The sequence below is a fragment of the Pinus tabuliformis genome, chromosome 1_1 (genome assembly GCF_031772625.1).
Source record: "Pinus tabuliformis cultivar Carrire ecotype Pingquan chromosome 1_1, CPIR1, whole genome shotgun sequence".
In the NCBI taxonomy this organism is placed as follows: domain Eukaryota; kingdom Viridiplantae; phylum Streptophyta; class Pinopsida; order Pinales; family Pinaceae; genus Pinus; species Pinus tabuliformis.
Window position 1 is genome coordinate 867,489,066 of NC_142297.1, and position 19,624 is coordinate 867,508,689.

Genomic DNA, 19,624 nt, shown 5'->3' on the forward strand with positions numbered 1-19,624 from the left:
TTAGTCTGCTGCCGTGGCTAGGAATGCATATCACCAAACAAAAAACCCAGGGAAGCACATTGCAAATGGTAGAGTGTGCGGTGCCGGTCGCCACAATGGCAGATGAGGATTTTCCGCGTACCATGCCGGAGGACAGGGTAGAGCCCCGCCTAGGTGGTGCGACCACTTGACTAGTCGTAGGAAGGATAGTCTTAGCACTCCGGATAGTTGAAAGGGAGTGTGGGACTATAAATTATTCTACCTAGGAGCTGCGCACTCTGAGAGGCGCGTGCAGGAGCAGAACATCATAGGGTTCGCGACCGTGCATGGGGGGCTACGCTGTTGTGCAGGTTGGCTGGGAAGTGACCATTGGTGTCACTATTCATGAAGGGATGTCCGATTTGAGGCCAATTGAAGCGGGCGATGGGCATTTAAGACGCGATTTATGGGAAAGATTTGGGAAAATCTGCCGCCAAGAGAGCATTGATGCCTTGGAATTGAGGGGAATAGTCGAATTTGAATTCAAAAGGTGCTATAAAACTCAAAGGGCTAGCTAGCGGACAACACTTGGTCGTTTGAGAATTGAGCAGTTGAGCAGAGTGTTATCACTTGGAAGTTTTCCCTAGAAGTTATCAAAAGAAGGAATCATCTGAGGTAACCACAAACCAATATTTTAGGCTTAGGTTCTAGCCAACCTAAGTCCAGAGAGGGCTCTCTCTTTGTGATTTAGTTTTGTTTTTATTAGATTTTAGGCTAGTTCTTAGTGTTCATGGGGGTTTTGATTTTAGATTGAAGGTTGGGTGGTGGAATTCTTGAAACAAATGGGTAGAGCTAGGTCTTCAAGCCATTGGGATATGGGTTCAATCAATGGATAGCATAACTCAACCAGATCAATAAAGGGAATGTTCACAAGGCAGGCTAGCAAAGAAAAGGCAAATCTTCAGGTCTAATGGATGAAATGATTCTAACCAGGGTGAAAGGGCACTTAAGAGTCCTTGGACCAGGATCAAAATGAAGAAAAGAGGGTGATCATGAACAAAGGGCAATTAAGAATCCTTTGCTATAGACCAGGGGACAAACTACAGAAGCTAAGGAGCAATTAAGAATTCCCTAACTAAGATAGTTTAGCAAAAAACATTCAGAATGTAAAACAGTCAAGACAGAGTGCATTCAAGCAATTTCTGAAATATCATTCCATGTTATACATTTAGATTTTGAAGTAACAAACAAGATTATGAAGAAACATAAGAGAAACAACAGTAAACATGAGAGAATACTTATTTGTATTTCGCTTTACACAAAAATCCTGTAAAATATCTTATCTTTATTCCTTGATCCAGCAAGCCAATCCAGACATTGATACAATAGAATTTTGATTTGAGAGAAAAAGCCTATAGAAATGTCTTGGAATCCACACTACATACTTCGAAATGTGAAGTTTTTATACAAAAAATAATTACAAAATATCTCATAACAGTTTGAGATTTAATCTAGGAAATGAAATATCTTCATGCATGAAGATAGAGACAAATGTGAAACTGCTTCTTGTTGTCCCTTTTATTGTGGTGTTGCTGGTTGTTTCTTTTGAGTTTTAAGCCCTTTAAGCTGGATGGTAGTTTTGGTATTTTCTGTGCTGGAACCTTATTTACTTTGATCTTTCACTGATACTCTTTGACTCTGTTACTCTTTCTTTCACCTATTTCACCTGGTTGCCTTCAGAATTACTATAGTAACTTTCTGCTGTAAAACTTTTTCAAAGTAAATCTGTCATTTTTTCCCACCATTCTACTTCAGGCAATCTCACCTTTAACATTCTCCTGTAAATTTTTTCTGCCTCTGTGTATTTTGCAAAATTGGGCTTGGTGAGAAACAGATGTTTCACCTCATGTTCTAAGAAAAATAGGTTCTCTAATGTATCATACGATACTTTTCCAGTAGGCAAAGCTTTAATGCCTAAAGAGTTGGCTTGTTCCTTGGCCAGCCTCCTAAGTCTATCACTATAGTCCAATTGGGTCATGAGTTTATCATTGATGGCCATAGGACTGGGAAGGCCTTTGTCCCTAAAAATTTGAAATTTGGCCATAAACCTGTCAATGGCTACCTGCATGTTGTGGCACCTTCTTCTAAGTTGAGCATGAGGTTTCTTTTGGAAAGAACCTTTTTAATTTCTAGGATGGCTTCAGTCCTATCCTCTACACCAAGCTCATGGAGCTCATATATGTTCTTACTGTTTAGGAGGTGGATGAGTCGATTTGCATCCTCAGGTTGGTCTCCTAATTCTTCTCTTACTTTCTGGATAGCCTCAACGGCTACCTCACCAATTCATTTTTCTCAAATATAACTTGAATTGATGGCCAAATATCATTGACAGAGTCAATGATATTGGCCCAAAGCATCTCTTTAGTCTATCCTAGTGGCTTCTGTAGTGTCAAATCTTTCTCTAGGACTTTGATTTTCTCACCCATCCTTAGGGATTTTTGTGTTTCTTCTCTTTGCTGAATTTGGGCAAGTTTATAGCCAATTTCTAAACTTGCCACTTTCTCCTTTAATCTTTTGAGCTCTGTAGCTTGGATGGACATCTCCTCCATAGCTTTTACCAATTCTATTATTTTTTCAGTTGAAGTAGTTGTTGCTATAGTGGATTCAGTTGTAATTAGCAGTGTTGTGGCAGGTGGAGCTGTAGGTGCCAATGATGCTGCCAATGTGGAAGGAAATGTTTTTGTCATTGTAGGGATGGCAGTTGTGGAAGTTGTGGCTAGGTTACTCTGTTTGGACTGAATCAAAATGTCCAACTCCTTCTATGTTTCTTTAAGCTGATCATTTAGCTTTAGGACTAGGTCCATAAGCTCTTCATGTCCTTTTTATGCTTCTAGGACTTGATTCTTGTATCTTTGGCCTGTGAAGAGGCCTTCTCCAACTGAAACTGAGCTGACATATTATTTAAAGAGTTCTGCAGTTGGTGGGTTGTTATGGCTTTCCCTGTCAATGTAGAATAAATCATCTCACTTGTTTGTTTATGCAGCTCAATATGGTCAATGGGATGAATATCCCTTACTAGTACTTAAAAATCCACTCTTTTAAAATCTCTTGCTATCCTTGATTGCTGAGTGGTCGGCTTGATGAAGGTCATTTGCATCTTCCCCTCTTTGATATCATAGGCTGACCTAAGCCTTGTTTGATTGGTAGGGGTCATTTTCAAGTATTGTGCATAGGTTTGGGCTTTCAGCCTCTCATTTCTGGCCTTTATCTCTTTGTATCTCTCTTTGATGTCCTGGTCTTTGTCTGCTGGCATTCTGAAAGAGGATACCTCAACACTTTGCTGTCTTTCCAACATCTGAGTGTGTGATGTGGCATCAGCTCATCACCTTCGACCATCACATGCATGTCAAAGAGTTGGTCTCACCACAACAGTCCGAGTGTCAGTGATGTCTTTCATGGCTTTCTCAAGCCATTTTGTCTCAAATAAGCACATGTGCATTGTATTGTAACGTCTTTTCAAGTGGAAGTTCTGATGGAGGAGCATTCAGCTCAACAATTTCATTGTATTCTAGTTAACTTATGGGGTCTTGTGTTTTAAGGGAGTTGGTTTCCAAAAGAATCAAATTAATGTAATTATTAAGGTTTTGAGTGATTTTAATGAGAGATATTTAGAATAGGGATTAACTAAGTATTGTGAGGCATATTTGTAAATGTTCTCAAATGTTGGAGAACATGAAAGAATTAGGATAGTTGAAAGATTGAGAGATTTTGAAATAATGTAAATCCTAGATTAGGTATTGGTTTCATGATTTTGTGGAACTAGAGAGGATTCTTAGGGATTCGTTGAGTCAAAAGTGGACTTAGAGGAGTCAAAAGTGGACTTAGAGGAGTCAAAAGTGAACTAGAACCTTTTGTATAAATGTAATCCTAAAAGGCATTGAGAGAGTTAGTTACTCAGAGTTAGTTCGAGGGTTAGCTGTCTAGGAGTTAGAGAGCCAGTTAGTTAGTAGGGTTGATTGTAAGCCTATGGGCAGGAAAGGAAAAGACCACTAATAGTGAAGATCATACCAGAAAGGAATATTTTTGTAATTATTTGTTTATTAATACAGATAACTCGATTTCTAAGTTTGTATGGTGTGAATGGAGTAATTGAATGAATTGTGTGTGGATTTTAGTAATTCTGCGTAACATAGGCTTGCAGGTGTGTGGAACCAGAGACGAAGTGCAAAGAGGAGAAAATCCTTAATGGTTACAGTGAATGTAGAGCTGTAAGGTTTCTTAAAACCTAAGGATTTACGAAGGAAGCATAAAGGTGTGAAGAAATGAAGAACGGAGCTGAAGATCGAGATCAGAACAAGTGTAGACCGGAAGGTGAGAACAAATACACAGGAAGAAAGCCGAACGAATGGGCTATTACATAGTAGGAAACGATCTTTCTCTATTTCGCTATCTTCTATTCCATGATCACTTCTATTCTATTCTATTGTTTTCTCTTCTCTTAACTACTTAGAGCCTTGCTCTATTTATATAATCCCATGGTCCGCGGACCATGGGTAGATCTCGAAAGCTGACATTACATTAAAGATTGAGGGCGCACAACCCTATGACTCATTTACAAATTCGTGCTCCGCGCCCACAAAATGCAGTATTTATATCATATTTACACTTTTTAGCCAAAATCTGGGCTTTAAGCCCCAAAAATCTCCTTGGGTGATCCCGCGCCCAATAGGCCCCCAACACAAACATCGTGACTCACCCTCGAGTCACTCTGTCGGTGCAGAGATCTTCACGCAAAGACCTCCCAACTCTGCCAGGACTGCTGCAAGATTAGCAGCGCACTGAGTAGCTGTCTGCTGCACTCCCTAGATGCGTTATTCAAAGACCATTGTAGCTAAACTACTTCCCTAAACCTGTTTATAGTCCCACGCCTCCTTTCAGCTGCCTGGAGCACTAAGATTGTGCTTCTGTCGGCTAGTCAGATAGCTGGACCACCAGTGTATGGCTTCAACCGAATGCCATTCACTTTTCCTGGGAAAGGTTCTCCATTTAACTTTACCAACTGCACCGTGCCTCCGTCTGTGACCTCCTTAATAACATACAGTCCTAGCCAATGCATTTTGAGCTTTTCTAGGAATTTATCAAACTTACTATCATACAGTAACACCAAATCGTTCACCTTGAAGGTGTGCAACTTAATATGTTGATCATGTCAAGCCTTTTCGCGTTGCTTTTGTACCTGTTGGTGAAAGCCAGCCAAAAATCGTTCTTCCTCGAGTTGATCCAACTACGCGAGCCTCTCCTCTAGGGCTCCACGGTCCATCATACCTGTGAGCGCTGTTATGCATAGACTAGGCATGATGTATTCCATTGGCATTACAGCTTCCACACCATAGACAAGCCTAAAAGGCATTTGTCTTGTCAGCTTCTTGCATGTCGCCTGATAAGCCCATAATACCGCAGGTACGCGCAGGTCCCAATCACTTCGTTGCGCGTTGCATACTTTGGTCACCGCAGTCTCTAGTACTTTGTTAAATGCTTCTACTGTCCCGTTAGCATGTGGGTCATACAGTGTGCTTTTCTGATGATGCACCTGAAATTCTTCCGTCAATGCGTTGATCGTCTCGTTCAGGAAATGCGAACCATGATCTCTCATCAAGATCTTCGGACATCCGAATCTCGTCAAGATGTGTTCAAATAGAAACTTTGCGGCCGTGCAATCTTTTACCAGTTGTGCTTCTACCCAACGAGTCAGGTACTCTGTTACAGTGATAATATATCTCGCACCCGTCTTTCCTTGAGGTTTGATTGGTCCTACAAAGTCAATCGCCCACTTTTCAAAGGGTTACAACGTCATTTTCAGATTCAAAGGCATCTCGTCCCTCCGCGATGGTTTACCTGTTCTTTGACATACATCACAGGCCTTGCAATGTGCTTTTGAATCTTGATGAAGGGTCGGCCACCACAACCCTGCGCGGAGAATATTCTGTGCGGTCACTCTCCCTGCATAATGTCCTCCCGCAGCGCCCCCATGAGCGTCCGCGAGGAGGTTTCTTCGTTCAAACTCAGGTACATACCTTCGTAGTATCTCATCATTCCCCATCTTATATAAGTGCCCCGCAATGATAGATAAATCTATCGCACGCACCACTATTTCCTTCTTTTGCTGGACAGAGTATCCTTTCAACACAGTTCTAGTCATGAGAAAGTGAATTATATCTTCAAAATTTTCATCTGCTACGCGCACAACAAAGAGCTGCATGTCGGGTAATCCTTCCTCCAGACTCGTAGGTTCCTCGCTTGTCTCAATGCGCGATAGGTGATCTAGTCCCGCGTTCAATCGTCCAGGTTTCACAATAACTTCAAAGTCATATTCTTGGAACAATTAAAGCCATATGCATATGCACCCCCCCCAACATAGGCTTATTGACCAAGTACTTCAGCGCGAAATGATCTGTATACATATTAAAGTGACCTCCTAGCAAGTAGTGTCGATACTTCTGGAGCGCATACACCATATCCAGTCCCTCACGTTCAGTGGTGGAATAGTTCTTTTCTGCTTTAGACAATCTGCGACTCGCGAACGCAATAGGGTGATCCAGGCCCTCTCCACCATCCTGTGTTAGAATCACTCCTAGCGCTATACACGATGCGTCAACATGGACATGAAACTCTTTGTTCCAATTTGGGAAGACAAGAATCGGTGCAATGACCATCTTTTCCTTCAATATATCTAGGTTTTTCTTGCAGTCATCATTCCAAAAGAATGTAACATCCTTCTTCAACAGTTTCTCCATCGGCGTGGTGATTTGGGCATAACTTTTGATAAACTTTCTATAGTACCCTATATGTCCCAGAGTAGCGCGCAGTTGTTGCACACTTCATGGCGCTTCCAAATTCAAAATCACCGTAATCTTCGCGGGATCTACCATTAGTCCTTGTCTGCAAACCACATGTCCCAATAGGTTCCCAAAAGGAACAAGAAACACACACTTCTTGAGGTTAAGCGCGATTTGGTATCTTCGACAGGTATCCAGCATCAAGCGTAAGCTCGCTACATGGCGCTTAACCAGCCCAAATATAGTCCAATCATCAAAATAAACCTCCAAGAAATTATGAATATATTCCTTGAATGTTGCAACAATCACACGCGAAAAGATGGTCGGCGCGTTCTTCAACACAAACAACATGACAGTGTATTGAAAGAAACCCCACTCAGTCGCGAAGGTTTTCTTGCTCCTATCCTCCGGCGCGATTTTGATTCGGTGGTACCCTGAGAACCCATCAATGAAAGAATATGCTTCCTGCCCACCGACATTGTCCAACACCTCATCTATGAACGGAGTTGGGAATGGATCATGCACACAAGCATCATTAAATTTTTTGAGATCCACGCATATTCTTATCTCGTCCTTCTACTTCTTTTCCTACACCACCATTGGACTTACCCAATCGGATTCTTCCACCGGCTCAATGATTCTTGCTACGAGAATTTTGTCTAGTTCTACGTGGACCTTCTCCTTGTATTTTGGATTTAAGCGGTAAGGCCTCTGCTTAACTTGCTTTGTGCTGGGCTTTAACATGATCTTCATCATTCCTAAATCCTGATGATTCCCTTTAACTCCGTAAACTTCATCGGGAATAAGTCCTAGTACTCATAGAGTAACTCAGTGACCTTATCCACCATCGCGTCGTCCCAGTAGTCGTCGAGATTTGTAAACTTAGGTTCGGCCTCCCTACCAATGTTCACCTACTTCGTTTTTAACGGCGTGGTTATGTCAGGGTTCGCAATCTGTGGTCCTTGAACCTCGCGATGGCCTTCTATTTCTGGAATGTTAATATTCCTCGGATCCTCATTCTCCTCTTTAGCAATTACATTATAACATCCTAGTGTGCAACTCAGCTGAGTAGCCCATTCAAGCTGACTCAGGTCTAAAGGCTCCCGCGGTATCCTAAATATGGCTGCTCTTATCACTTTTAATGCTTCATCAATATTTCCCCCCATCCATCCTCAAAACTGAAGGTCATCATGAACCCTTCACGCAGGATATCCCATTCACCTGCCCCATGGCAGAGCTCTGTCTCTATATACCAACTCATAAGTATAACATCTAGGGTATGACAGAATAGGTGCACACACTCAGGTTGTGGTTTTTCTCCATAGACCCTCATCCACTTGGCTAGGTGTGCGCGCGGATCATCCTGCCTATCATACTTTTCAGTTAGTCGCATCTTAGGCTTCCCAAACCGTGTGCACATCATTCTCCTACATTCGCGCCAGTCCTAAAAGCTCCTTTTGTGCATACCCGACCATCTCACGGGCGTAGTGCGTAGTACCTAGTCCAAGGCCTGGAAGCGTTGCTTTTCTTGTACTTCTCTTTCAAATATATCCAAGAAGGTATTTACCTTACTTAACCCATCGAAAGTAGGCAGGTCCCTTACTTCTGTCGATACACAGCACAACGACCTTGTCATCATATTACAATTAAGTGTAGTCACCTCATGTAACCGGTTCTGCCATCGCTCTGTCTCCTCATCCAAATATGAAGTACAGGAGCTCTCGTGCTCCCATGTAAGCCATCCATCCGCAGTGGGATTCACCCAGTCCTAGTTTTGCACTATTATCTTATAGATGTAGTCCAAATCATCATGGCTTTCATAGTCACGCATTGGCTCTGTATAGTGCAATCCTTTAGCAGAGTCCAGAGGTATAACTACATGTAGTGACTTCTTCTCAAAAATCATCTTGTGCTTCTTTAGATTAATCACCCCATTCATGTCAGTGGCCCAATCAATTCCTAAGAGCGTGGGATAGGGATTATTGTCATCAACAATCTCTATCACTTTAAAGTCTGCTAGCGAACTCGCTCCCTCAATATCCACAGTGAGTCCCTGCAATTGCCCCATGGGTATTATCTTCTGCTGGTTCGCCATTCACAGCTGAATAGGAGACCATTGTAGCATAGGTCTCCCCATTCGCTCCCATGTCTGCTTCGGCAGAACATTCGCATCCAACCCTAAATCTAGTATTACTTGGTCCATTTCATATTCTCCAATTTGCATGGTCAACCTCATTTCTCTTCTCGTCCTTGTATTATGCTTTCCAATCTTCCAAACTACACGTGGTTCTCCTGGCGCGATCCCAGCACATCTGTTAATGAGTTCATGTAATACTTTTATAGCTTTACTGTCACGCAATAACTTCATGCATGTTTCCAGGAACATCGTGATCATAGATGGGTCCATCTTTGGCTCCGGTTTATCCTTGCTTCCTGAAGTGGAGGCTTTAACGAAGCTCTTCTTAGCTTCCATGAAGGTTTCCCATGTGCGCTCCAAATCAAACTTCGCTTCTTTCGCCGGAGCTTTGCAAACCCAAGTACTATCTTCTAGTTGTTTTCCTTTATCATCTCCCATCGCGATTCCACTTCGGAGCACAATGTTCACATTTGGATCTTCCTCGCGCAACTCAAACCTCATCATTTGCAGGTTCTGATTAGGGGGAGGCAGTAGCGCTCCTTTGTCACATATCCTAGCTATCATCATAGGACAATATTCAGTCTCATGATCAAACAAGGTGCAATATAAACATGATGGTTGTGTCAGATTTGTACAATCACGGGCATAATATCCTGGCCCTCCGCAATTGTAGAAAATCAATTGACCACGACCTCTTCTAGGTCCTCCTCCACCTCGCCCTCGTTCGCGCCACTCCTGCATTCTGGTCTAGGGGACATGATATGACCTGAACTCTGTAGGTGGGAGTTCTATCCATCATCAACTCATATCTCCTACAAGTGCACTCATCATGTCCCACTAACCTACAAAAGTTACAGAACAATTTCTGCGAATTTTTTGTATACTATTGTAACAAATGACAGTTGTCTGTAGCGTGTTTTCCACCTATTTGAAAATCACGCACCACAAAGCAGGCGCTGCACTAGGTCCTGCTTGCACTTACAGTCTTAGCGGCATTGGTCCTCCTCCTGGAAGGTAATTTTTGAACACTGGGCAGTGGTCCTTATCATGACCCTGACCCTTGCATTTTACGCACCACACCTCTTTGCGCACTTCTGGTCGAGCTGTCCTGTCCTGTTTCAGACTTTGCATCTCAAGGCATAAGTTTTTCAACTACGCATGGATCTGCTGAACTCCCAAGTTAGGATCCTACATCAGGGTCTCATGCAGCCTCATCACGATCTCTAAGGCCTCTGCTTGAGTCGTTAACTTCTGCTACGATAGCGCACTCCTTAAATGTGGCATTAGTGATGCTACAAACCATTCACGATGTTTTCTATCTGTCATATCCATATTACCTTCACGACTCATACACTTCAACCTCTGATCCAACTCCCAAGGAGTCTCACCTAGTAGCATCATGATTTCTTTGAATCCAATGGTCAACTGTGCTTCAAACTTCAGCCTGTTAAATTCTCTATTTAGCGCTACTTGGATATCCACGATTCCTGCATTTGGATTATCATTGGAGTGCTTAATATACCAGGTCAGTTTGCCATCCTGCAGGGTGCTGACCAGTGTCACTTTCTTTATATTGTCATCTGTAACTCCTTGTGCTTCCCATACGGCTCTTACCATGAACCAAAATTGGTCTGGATCCTCATTTCCCAATCCCTTGAACACAGACAATTTTATTGTTCTTGCTATATTGACGGGTGAAGATGGAGGTGAAGGCGGTGATGTTGGTGGTGGTGTAGGTGGGGGTGGTATTCACATAATTCTTTGCCTTATCATATGGATCGCACTTCGTGGTGAGACCTTCGCGAGTTCTTCCTCATCCCCTCACGGAGGTGAAATCAAGAGGCTAGTTTTTGGTCCCTTATTTCCTTCATTCCTATACGTTTTTCCACTTCGCGTAGCCTCGAACATCAAGGTAATTGCATAACCCTCTTTTCACACAATAACATTTTAATCCAAGTATTCAGGGACTTTACGTACTTACCTCGCGGTCCCTTGAGAAAGCGTCACTCTGCCTCGTTGTAGCTCACTGAAGTGTCAACCGCGAACTCAGTAATGAATCCTCCTATAATTTGATTGAGCGAGTGATCAACGCCGCACACAATCTTATCCTCTGATGCTTCCAACCAACTCTGGTGTCCACACAATAGGATTATCGAGTTTCCACCTTCCTTGGCTATCTGCTAGCTTCACGATCCACTCGTACAGCTCAGTAGGAAAAGACGCGAAGAATATTTCATGGATCTCTATGTACAAGTAGCAGTCTAACCACTCTTCTTTTATTAGTCATGGGTTCCGGTTCTCTTAAGCCGCGAACTCGTAAATCCTCCTGTCCAACCAACCTTCAATTTCCTTCTTAGCTGGATTCCAATGATACGACATCAGATATCTCTATGCAGATTCCAGTCCTGGAAACGAAACCATTTGTTGGCTTGAAGGGGCTTGACCCAGGTTCAGAGTTAATTAGCCAAACAAATCCCTACACTACTAGCCCTTTCGGCATCAGCCCGCGGTGCGCAGACTAAAGTCTCACCCGAGGCAGTATGGGGGGATGTTGGAACCAATTTTCCACACCCTGGAGATGTCTAAGGGGTTGATTTAGTCTAACTGTGCCTGCCTTCGTGCAGGTCGCACTATCTTGACCTACGAGACCTTCGCGATCTGTTAGGATCGCCTTTTGCGTAGCCCTAACCAGGGGCTAAGATGATTTCGCACTGTTAGGGCAGCGATCTATGCTATTTCCCCAAGTTACACCGCGTATCTTAATTATATTCTTACAATTGTTAGTTAACTTCACGTAAACAGATACCTTATCTCACATTTACTTAATCAACACAATTATATATGTTCGCGCACCATATAGACAACAAAAATGCAATTTATACCCAATATATTCGATACAGGAAACAAGAAATAAATACATCGAATTGTTGTAAAACTTCTCTTTATTAATGCTTCAATAGTTATAGACTCGACTCACCCTGCGCACTCAGCTGCAAGGGTCCGCGCACTCAGCTGTGGACTACTAGGCCTCTATGCACTCAATTACAAAGCCTTCTCCTACTCTACAACCCAAAGACTTGACTCTACACTTATATCTTTCGCTATCTTCTATTCCATGATCACATAAATTCTATTCTATTGTCTTCTCTTCTCTCAACTACTTAGAGCCTCGCTCTATTTATACAATCCCATGGTCTGCAGACCATGGGTAGATCTCTAAAGCCGACATTACATTATAAAATTGAGGGCAGACAACCCTGTGACTCATTTACAACTTCGCACTCCGCACCCACAAAATGCAGAGTCTTTATATCAGATTTACACTTTTTAGCCAAAATCTGGGCTTTAAGCCCCAAAAATTTCCTTGGGGGATCTTGCGCCCAACACAAGGTAACTACTTCTGATACCATTTCTAGTAGGCCTAGGGCATAATTACCCTAGACTATTTTCGGAAGGCCCTTGATTTTTACTTCCTTGTATTTTGGTGTCTGGTCCTAATCACTCGGAGCAGAAATACTTGAAAGTTGTTTGATTGCTTGTACCTTTAGGGACTTTTTAGAGAGTGCTCTTTGCTCCTAGTTGGCCTAGCTTTAAATTTTTTTGAGTCTTTAAGTATATCTCTTTAAAATAATTCAAAGTGGCTAATCAACAACTTGTCGGTCCAGGAGACTTCATGGGCTATCACCCACGAGTCCTGAGCCTTCTCCTTAAAGGCGTAGGAGAAATCCTACTAGTGGTTTTCAACTGGTGGCAACAAGCGCATCAGAGATTGATCCTCTGGTTGGAGTTATTGATCCGCAAGATAGACTTGGTACAAGTAGAGAGTTAGAGAGGAACACTCCAATTCTTTCTCAAGTCCTCTTCCATTCGAAAGACAATATTGAGGTTGAAGAGCTTTTTGAGTCTATTGCAGCTCCTAATTCTCCTCTTGCTCTTGATTATCCAGACGTTTTATTATACGTCAGGACTCTAACCAACAGGCCTTCAAGCCCAGGTCTATATCGATCTTTTCCTTCGATGACCACTATTAGAAGCATGGCATCCACAATAAGTGCTACGAGTATGAAAACTCTTATATCCGTACAAGGAGGAGGAACTATTTCTATACCTTCTATCACTCGTAGCACTACTATATTTGGTTCTACTTCCATTCCATCTTCGAGTGGAAGTTCTCAAGCTGTTTCCCTGGCATTGGATTTTTCCCTTTTGGAATAGCGACTAGCACAATTCCTTTGGTTCCTTTAAGTATTCAATGAGTTTCCTCCACATCCATGGCAAGTGGATCAACTTCTTTTCATGGTTTCCCATTTAGGGGTGGTCATATACCACATTCCAATCCAACTTTGGGATCGATGCCTTTTTCCTCTACGGGTCAAAGTTATAATCCATTTCAAAGTTGGACAACCCCTCTGGTTAGTGGGTTAGGAGCCAGGAATCAATTTTATTTTGGTCAACAAGGGAATATGCCATATTCTTATGTCAGTTCTTTCTAGAACATTTCTCTATATGCTAATGCATGGAACCCTTATCAAGGGCTCTCTACTCCTTTAAACACTTCTCTAGGGGCAAACTTTAACAGTTACGAAGGTTTTTCGACAGGATTTGGTCAAACTCTAGGTTTTTCTGGACCACAAGGGGCTCCTTATGGTTCAGTTGGGTCTACAAGTTACTTCAGGTAACATGGTGCCTTCACAAATCTAGGCCATTCTTTTCAGAACATTGGGAGTTTCGCCCACACCGACTAGAATCTTCAGGGTCCGCCATAACTCCCTTTTCTAGCAACGTTCAACTTGTCAGATCTCTCTAAATTGACTAATGATTCAATTAGGTAAAACCAGTTTGGCCTCCAGTCCCAACCAGACTTCCCTCAAATATACCAAAATTCAAGGGGAAGACTGGTGAAGATCTGGGTGACCATGTAACCACTTTCCACTTATGGTGTTCGTCCAACTCCCTGATAGACAATTCAATGAGGTTGAGATTATTTCAACATACCCTAACTGGAAATGCGGCTAAGTGGTACATAGAATTTCCAGGGGGCACCTTCACTTCTTTTGTCAATTTGGTCACTATCTTTTTGAACCATTTTCAATTGCCTATCCGATATGATGTTGGAACTGAGCTTCTGGCTAATTTCCAACAGGATCAGGCAATTCACATTTTGGAACATATCCAGGAATGGAGCAGAAGGAAGAGTCTCATTAAAGCCAATATTCCACAATAATTCCTTCTTGAATGGTTTCTTAAATCATTACAACCTGAGATCTCTTAGGACGTGTCCCTCTCCGGTGTTTTCACCGAAGAGCAAGCTATTTTCAAAGCCCACCAGTTGGAACTTATATATTATCAATCTAGGGTTCTTCAAAAAATTCTACCTGGCACTCCTAGATCCAAGGTGGATATATCCAAACCGAAGCTGGGTCCCCATGCCGACGGGCTATTCGGATCAATTGATGCCAACACGGCTAACCTGCTGAGTCAATTGCAGTAGTTGTCTTTACAAGTTGCTTCTTCTATGCATGCATCATCGTCTGTATCTACACCTTCCCAACTGAAATCTATAAATGCCATCCAAACTTCTACTCCCAAAGGAAACCAACAATCCGATGGGAAGAAGAAAGGACGAGGTAGGAAAAAGGGCTAGGATGGCAAGGGTAATACAAACAAACCCGGAAATGATGTCGGAGGGGGTAGGAAAGAGTCCAAGAAAATGGTAAAATTTCCATGCAAGTTATGCAATGGGGATCATTTGACTCATATCTTCCCTAGGATCCAAGACGCTCAACACTTGTTAGTTCAGTAGGGGTCCTCTAGCTCCCAGGCTGTCCTCACTAACCCTTTTCCCCAAGGGCAGCAGTTACTTGCTGACGCAAACTCTAATGTTGTTACCCCCACAGGGGGCAACCAGGAAGGGGATAATTCGTCAAGTGTCTCATGATGAGCTCGCATATTGATTTCGCTACGCAATCGCATGATTACAGTGAATCAGAATCCTCTAAGGCTAATTTTGTTGTCGATGCCTCAGAGCTACTCCATATTGATAGGCCCTCTGTTGAGTCTATACCTACGATGACAAAAGGCTCCACAAAGTGCTCGACCATTAACCCTAATGCTAGGGCAGCCCAGAACTACTCGATTGTAGAAGATCTGGCTCAAAGTCCTTGTGTTATGTCAGTGTTAGAGGTACTCTAGTCATGCCCCGCTTAGAGGAGTGCATTACTCTCGGAAATCAGAGCAGTAGATCCAAAAAATTCTCTTATGCTCACTTTTGATATGTCAAACGTCAAAAAGAGACTCCCCCATCATATGGCTTTCCAAATAAAGTCTACATATCGAAAGACCAACATCTTTCGAACCGTTATTAATGAGGGACCTTCCACATGTGTGATGTCCATGTCATGTTGGAAGGCCATTGGATGGCCTCAAGTTGTTCCTTTGCCGACTCTATTGACGATGTTTGATGGACATTCTCATAGGCCACACAGGATTATTCCAACCTTTCCCATCTGTGTTGGGGGAAAGGTGGTAAATATTGAGGTAGAAATAGTCGATGCAAATATGGATTACAACCTCCTCTTAGGCAGAAATTGGATTTATGAGATGGATGCTATAGTTTCATCATTATTTCGCATCCTTTGTTTTCCTCATGAGGGGGGATTGTAAAAGTTGATCAGATGGACAATTCTCCGGGTGACTCCCACGCATCTTTTGATTCTACTGTTCCATTAGTGGACAATCCGAGGCAACCTGTTGAGAATTTAGGAGTTGGGATGTACTCTTATTTAATGGGTATTTTTTATCTTCCTTCTCCTCTAGCTAGAATCAATGCTATTTCATCCTCCAAGGGGCCTTCTCGAAGAGAGTTCTTTCGAACTCATTATTTTTAGGACCCTTGGCCTTTACCTTCGTCTAACACCACATTAGATGGAGGTCAAGTAGGTGGAACGACATGTCCTATGTCTACAGAAGAGCTTATCAGTCTATTGTTAACTTTGTAGACTCCCATCCTACTCCTTTCTCGCCAGAGGAGTTAGATGGAGATGTGGCTCTGGTCTGGACCCTTTATTCAACTTCGGCTCAGGATTTCTTAGATACAATCTTACCATCTGAGGCAGCAATCCTAAAAGCAATGATGGGTGTTGATAGATCATGGGATGATTTACATCATCGTTCATATTTCCTCCCTCATTTACGAGAAATTGAGTCAATTTTTTCCAGTCCTTCTACTAATGATGTTCATACAATTTTAAACCCTTTGGCCCCAACACAATTTTTTGCCGAAGGTAACATGTCTGTTATCTCACAAACTGTATCGGTGAACATCTCTAGGAATCCTGACATAATTGAAAATGTCTTCATCGGAGCTTACTATTCCCCTGAAGAAATTCAAATTTATATTTATCGAAGCATCCGAAAGCTAATTTGGAAACTTGAAGAGCCGAAACAGGGGTTTTGACAGGTTATGGATTCAACGGCAATACTTGTTTGTTAGTAGCAGAAGTGAATTCCATAGAATTTTGTACCTGAACTGTGTCTCACTTAAACAAGTGGAGACAAGGTAAATAATAAATGTATTGATGACACTCGAATTCTCGATTTTAGTAGAGGTCAGAGTTATTGTTAGAGACTCTATGTTTTTGCTGCAAATGACAAGTCCTTTGAAGAATGTCAAGTGAAATTGCGAGATTTTGCTAAAGGAGAGAATTTCCATACTGGGGAAATAGCCGCAATTGTATCAACAATTTTGATGTACCTCTTCTTATTCATTGAAATATGAGTGGCCTAGCCTTTTAGAGTAGGGCCCAGAGAGGTAGCCCAAGGGGGGTGAACTCTGTCAACAATCTTGGTGTCTTTCTATTTGACATTGCATGCTTATGTGTGTCATGTCCTTTTTGGATAACTTGTTGAGATGTATTCAATTACTGTTTCAAAAGGCCCATTTAAAACTTGCAAAGTGTCAGGTAGTGATCTAATTTCGCAATTTCATATCAACTATAGTTTTCTTTTGTGGCGCAAATCAGTAGGTAAGGCTCCCTACCTGGTTTGCGTTGTGAATTCATTTATTTCTTAGTTAGGTTATCTAATTAGATAATTTGTATTTCTATTTATCTATAGATTAATATTTTAATTCTCTGTAATTTTAGTTCTTGAACTTTCATACGTTCTTAATTGAAAAAGTGTGGATTCCCTATAGAGGTTGGGCACTGAAGGTTGATGAACAAAAGTGCTTTTTAAGGAATTGTAAAACTGTTTGATGCTTATGCAAAACAAAGTATTGTGATCAGAGATCATAAAATTGTTTTGTAAATGTAATCCTACTGATCACGCAAGCTTGTAGCATTTTACTTTCTTCCTGATTGAATTCTATCTTTCAAGTGTAAAGTGTGGACCCCCCCTACAAAAGTTAGGCATTGAAGGTTGAAGAATGAAATTGCTTCTTAATTAATCATAGAATCATTTTATGATAAAAAATGAAATATGATTGGAGTCCACAAAGTTGTCTTGAAATCCCTTTAAATTTCAGTCTGATAGTCCATTTTATTGCCAATGCATGCCTTGGAGCATTAGATTGTAAAAGTTCTTTCATAGCTTGAGAATATTTTATGTAGTAGTTCCACACATACAATGTTATGTTTAAAAGTTTATGACCATAGATTGACAATTAAATATAATGGAATTTAAGTAGCTAAATTTGTTAACAATAACCTTCTCAAAGTAAAGGAGGGTGTATACAATCAATTTTGAGCAACCTCCTCAAGTCAAAATAGGTTAGTATAATGTAAATTTCCTCAAATTTGATGTGGAATCTAGGAACCCTCTCCAAATTTAACAATATGGGGTGACACCAAATCTATTTTAAATATCCTTCTCAAAAATCAATTTTGAACAACCTCCTTAAACACATTTTATGTGGATAAACTTTCGAAAATCTAGGAAACCATTCAAATTTGAGGATATAATCTTAATATGAGGCATGTCTATCATAATAAACACATTTTAATTGAGAAAAAATTACAAAAGGACTCATTCTTCCTATCGATTTCAAAAAATCTCAAGAAAGTCACATTAATTTTATATTAGGAATTGAACAAATTGCATATGTCTCTTTTTATTATTCTTATTAATAAATAACTAATTTTTTCTTTATTTCAATTATTTATTTTCTTTATACATTTAAATAATTTACCTAAATCTTATATTGAAATATCTTTGTGAAGTATACTAATTGTATATCTTCCACACTCAATGAAATATGTTTACCACTTTTTTGAGTTGTAATGTCAATAATAAATGGAGCTAGCATAGTGAGAATAAGATTATTAATATTTTTTATTATTATAATTAACCAAATGGATATATTCACTTTTATTTTTAATTATAGTTGGCATTTTTTTATTTAAAAATATTTTATTTTTCTTCTAAAAGGTACATGTGTCAACTCGATACACATAATGTGTTTGTGAGCCTAATACTATTATTTTTTACTTTTAATTACTTTTATCCTTTTCAAGTTTGATATAAAGTTATATTATTTCACATGAACATTGAAATACTTTATTTATGGTTGAGAGTAAGAATGAAATATTCTTACACATCTTTTGAGTAGTAATAATGCATTTAATTAAAATTAACTCCTAAATATATATATATATATATGAACATTTAAAAAAAAATGAATTTTGTTTAAAAACACTCAACTAAAAAGTTTAACATTGAACACATTTACCTTATTAACTTTCTTAAAAAAAAAAAAAATATATTATAGAAATTTAATATTAGATTTATTTATTTTTTTCAAATATTAAAAACTTTTTCATAAAATTTCTAAAATAATTATTAACATATTAATAATAATTAAATTTATAAATAATACTAAACCTGAGTTTGCCGTAAATCTAAACTAATCATTCTTTAAATTTGAAATAAAAAATTCCAATAATTAAATGTAAAATGGCTTCGCATAAAGCCAACAATATATATTATTTTTTTACCCAAAATTACAGTGTTAAACATTTCGCTATGCGATTATTTCTTTGCAGGTGGTAGGACACGCGGGACGCTGTAGCTCCTTAGGTTGAATTGATTTCCCTATGTTGAGTTTTCCACTAGATGGCCCAGAGACAATGATAGACTCGGATTCTGACCATCGAGAAGCAATTCTGATGAAAAGATTAACGTCCATTTATTCTCCGACCATCCATAAGCAATTCCGATGAAAAGGTTAACGTCCATTTATACATGATAAGGTTTTCCGACCATCCATAAGAAATTCCGATGAAAAGGTTAACGTCCATTTCTGTGAAAGGAGACGGAGAAGTGGGCCAAAACGGCGACGTAAGTAAGTTTGGAAAGGGAATCTGCCGCAATCTGGATAAGGGTTGTCCCAATATCCTAAATTATAAAATACAATACCCAAAAATAGAAACAGAGAACTGAAAAACAACGCAACAGGTAAAAAAAAAGCTACATAAAATACAATACCCAAAAATAGAAACAGAGAACTGAAAAACAACGCAGCAGGTAAAAAAAAGCTACAACAATATCAATCATAAATTATAAAATAATAATACCGAGTTAAAAGATTGGTTTAATGACTAGTAATTAAAAGATTGGTTAAAGTTAAATTTGAAGGCAACGGTCCAAAAACCCAAGCATAAAACTCAGGAATGAGCGCGGCCTAATGAATGAAGAA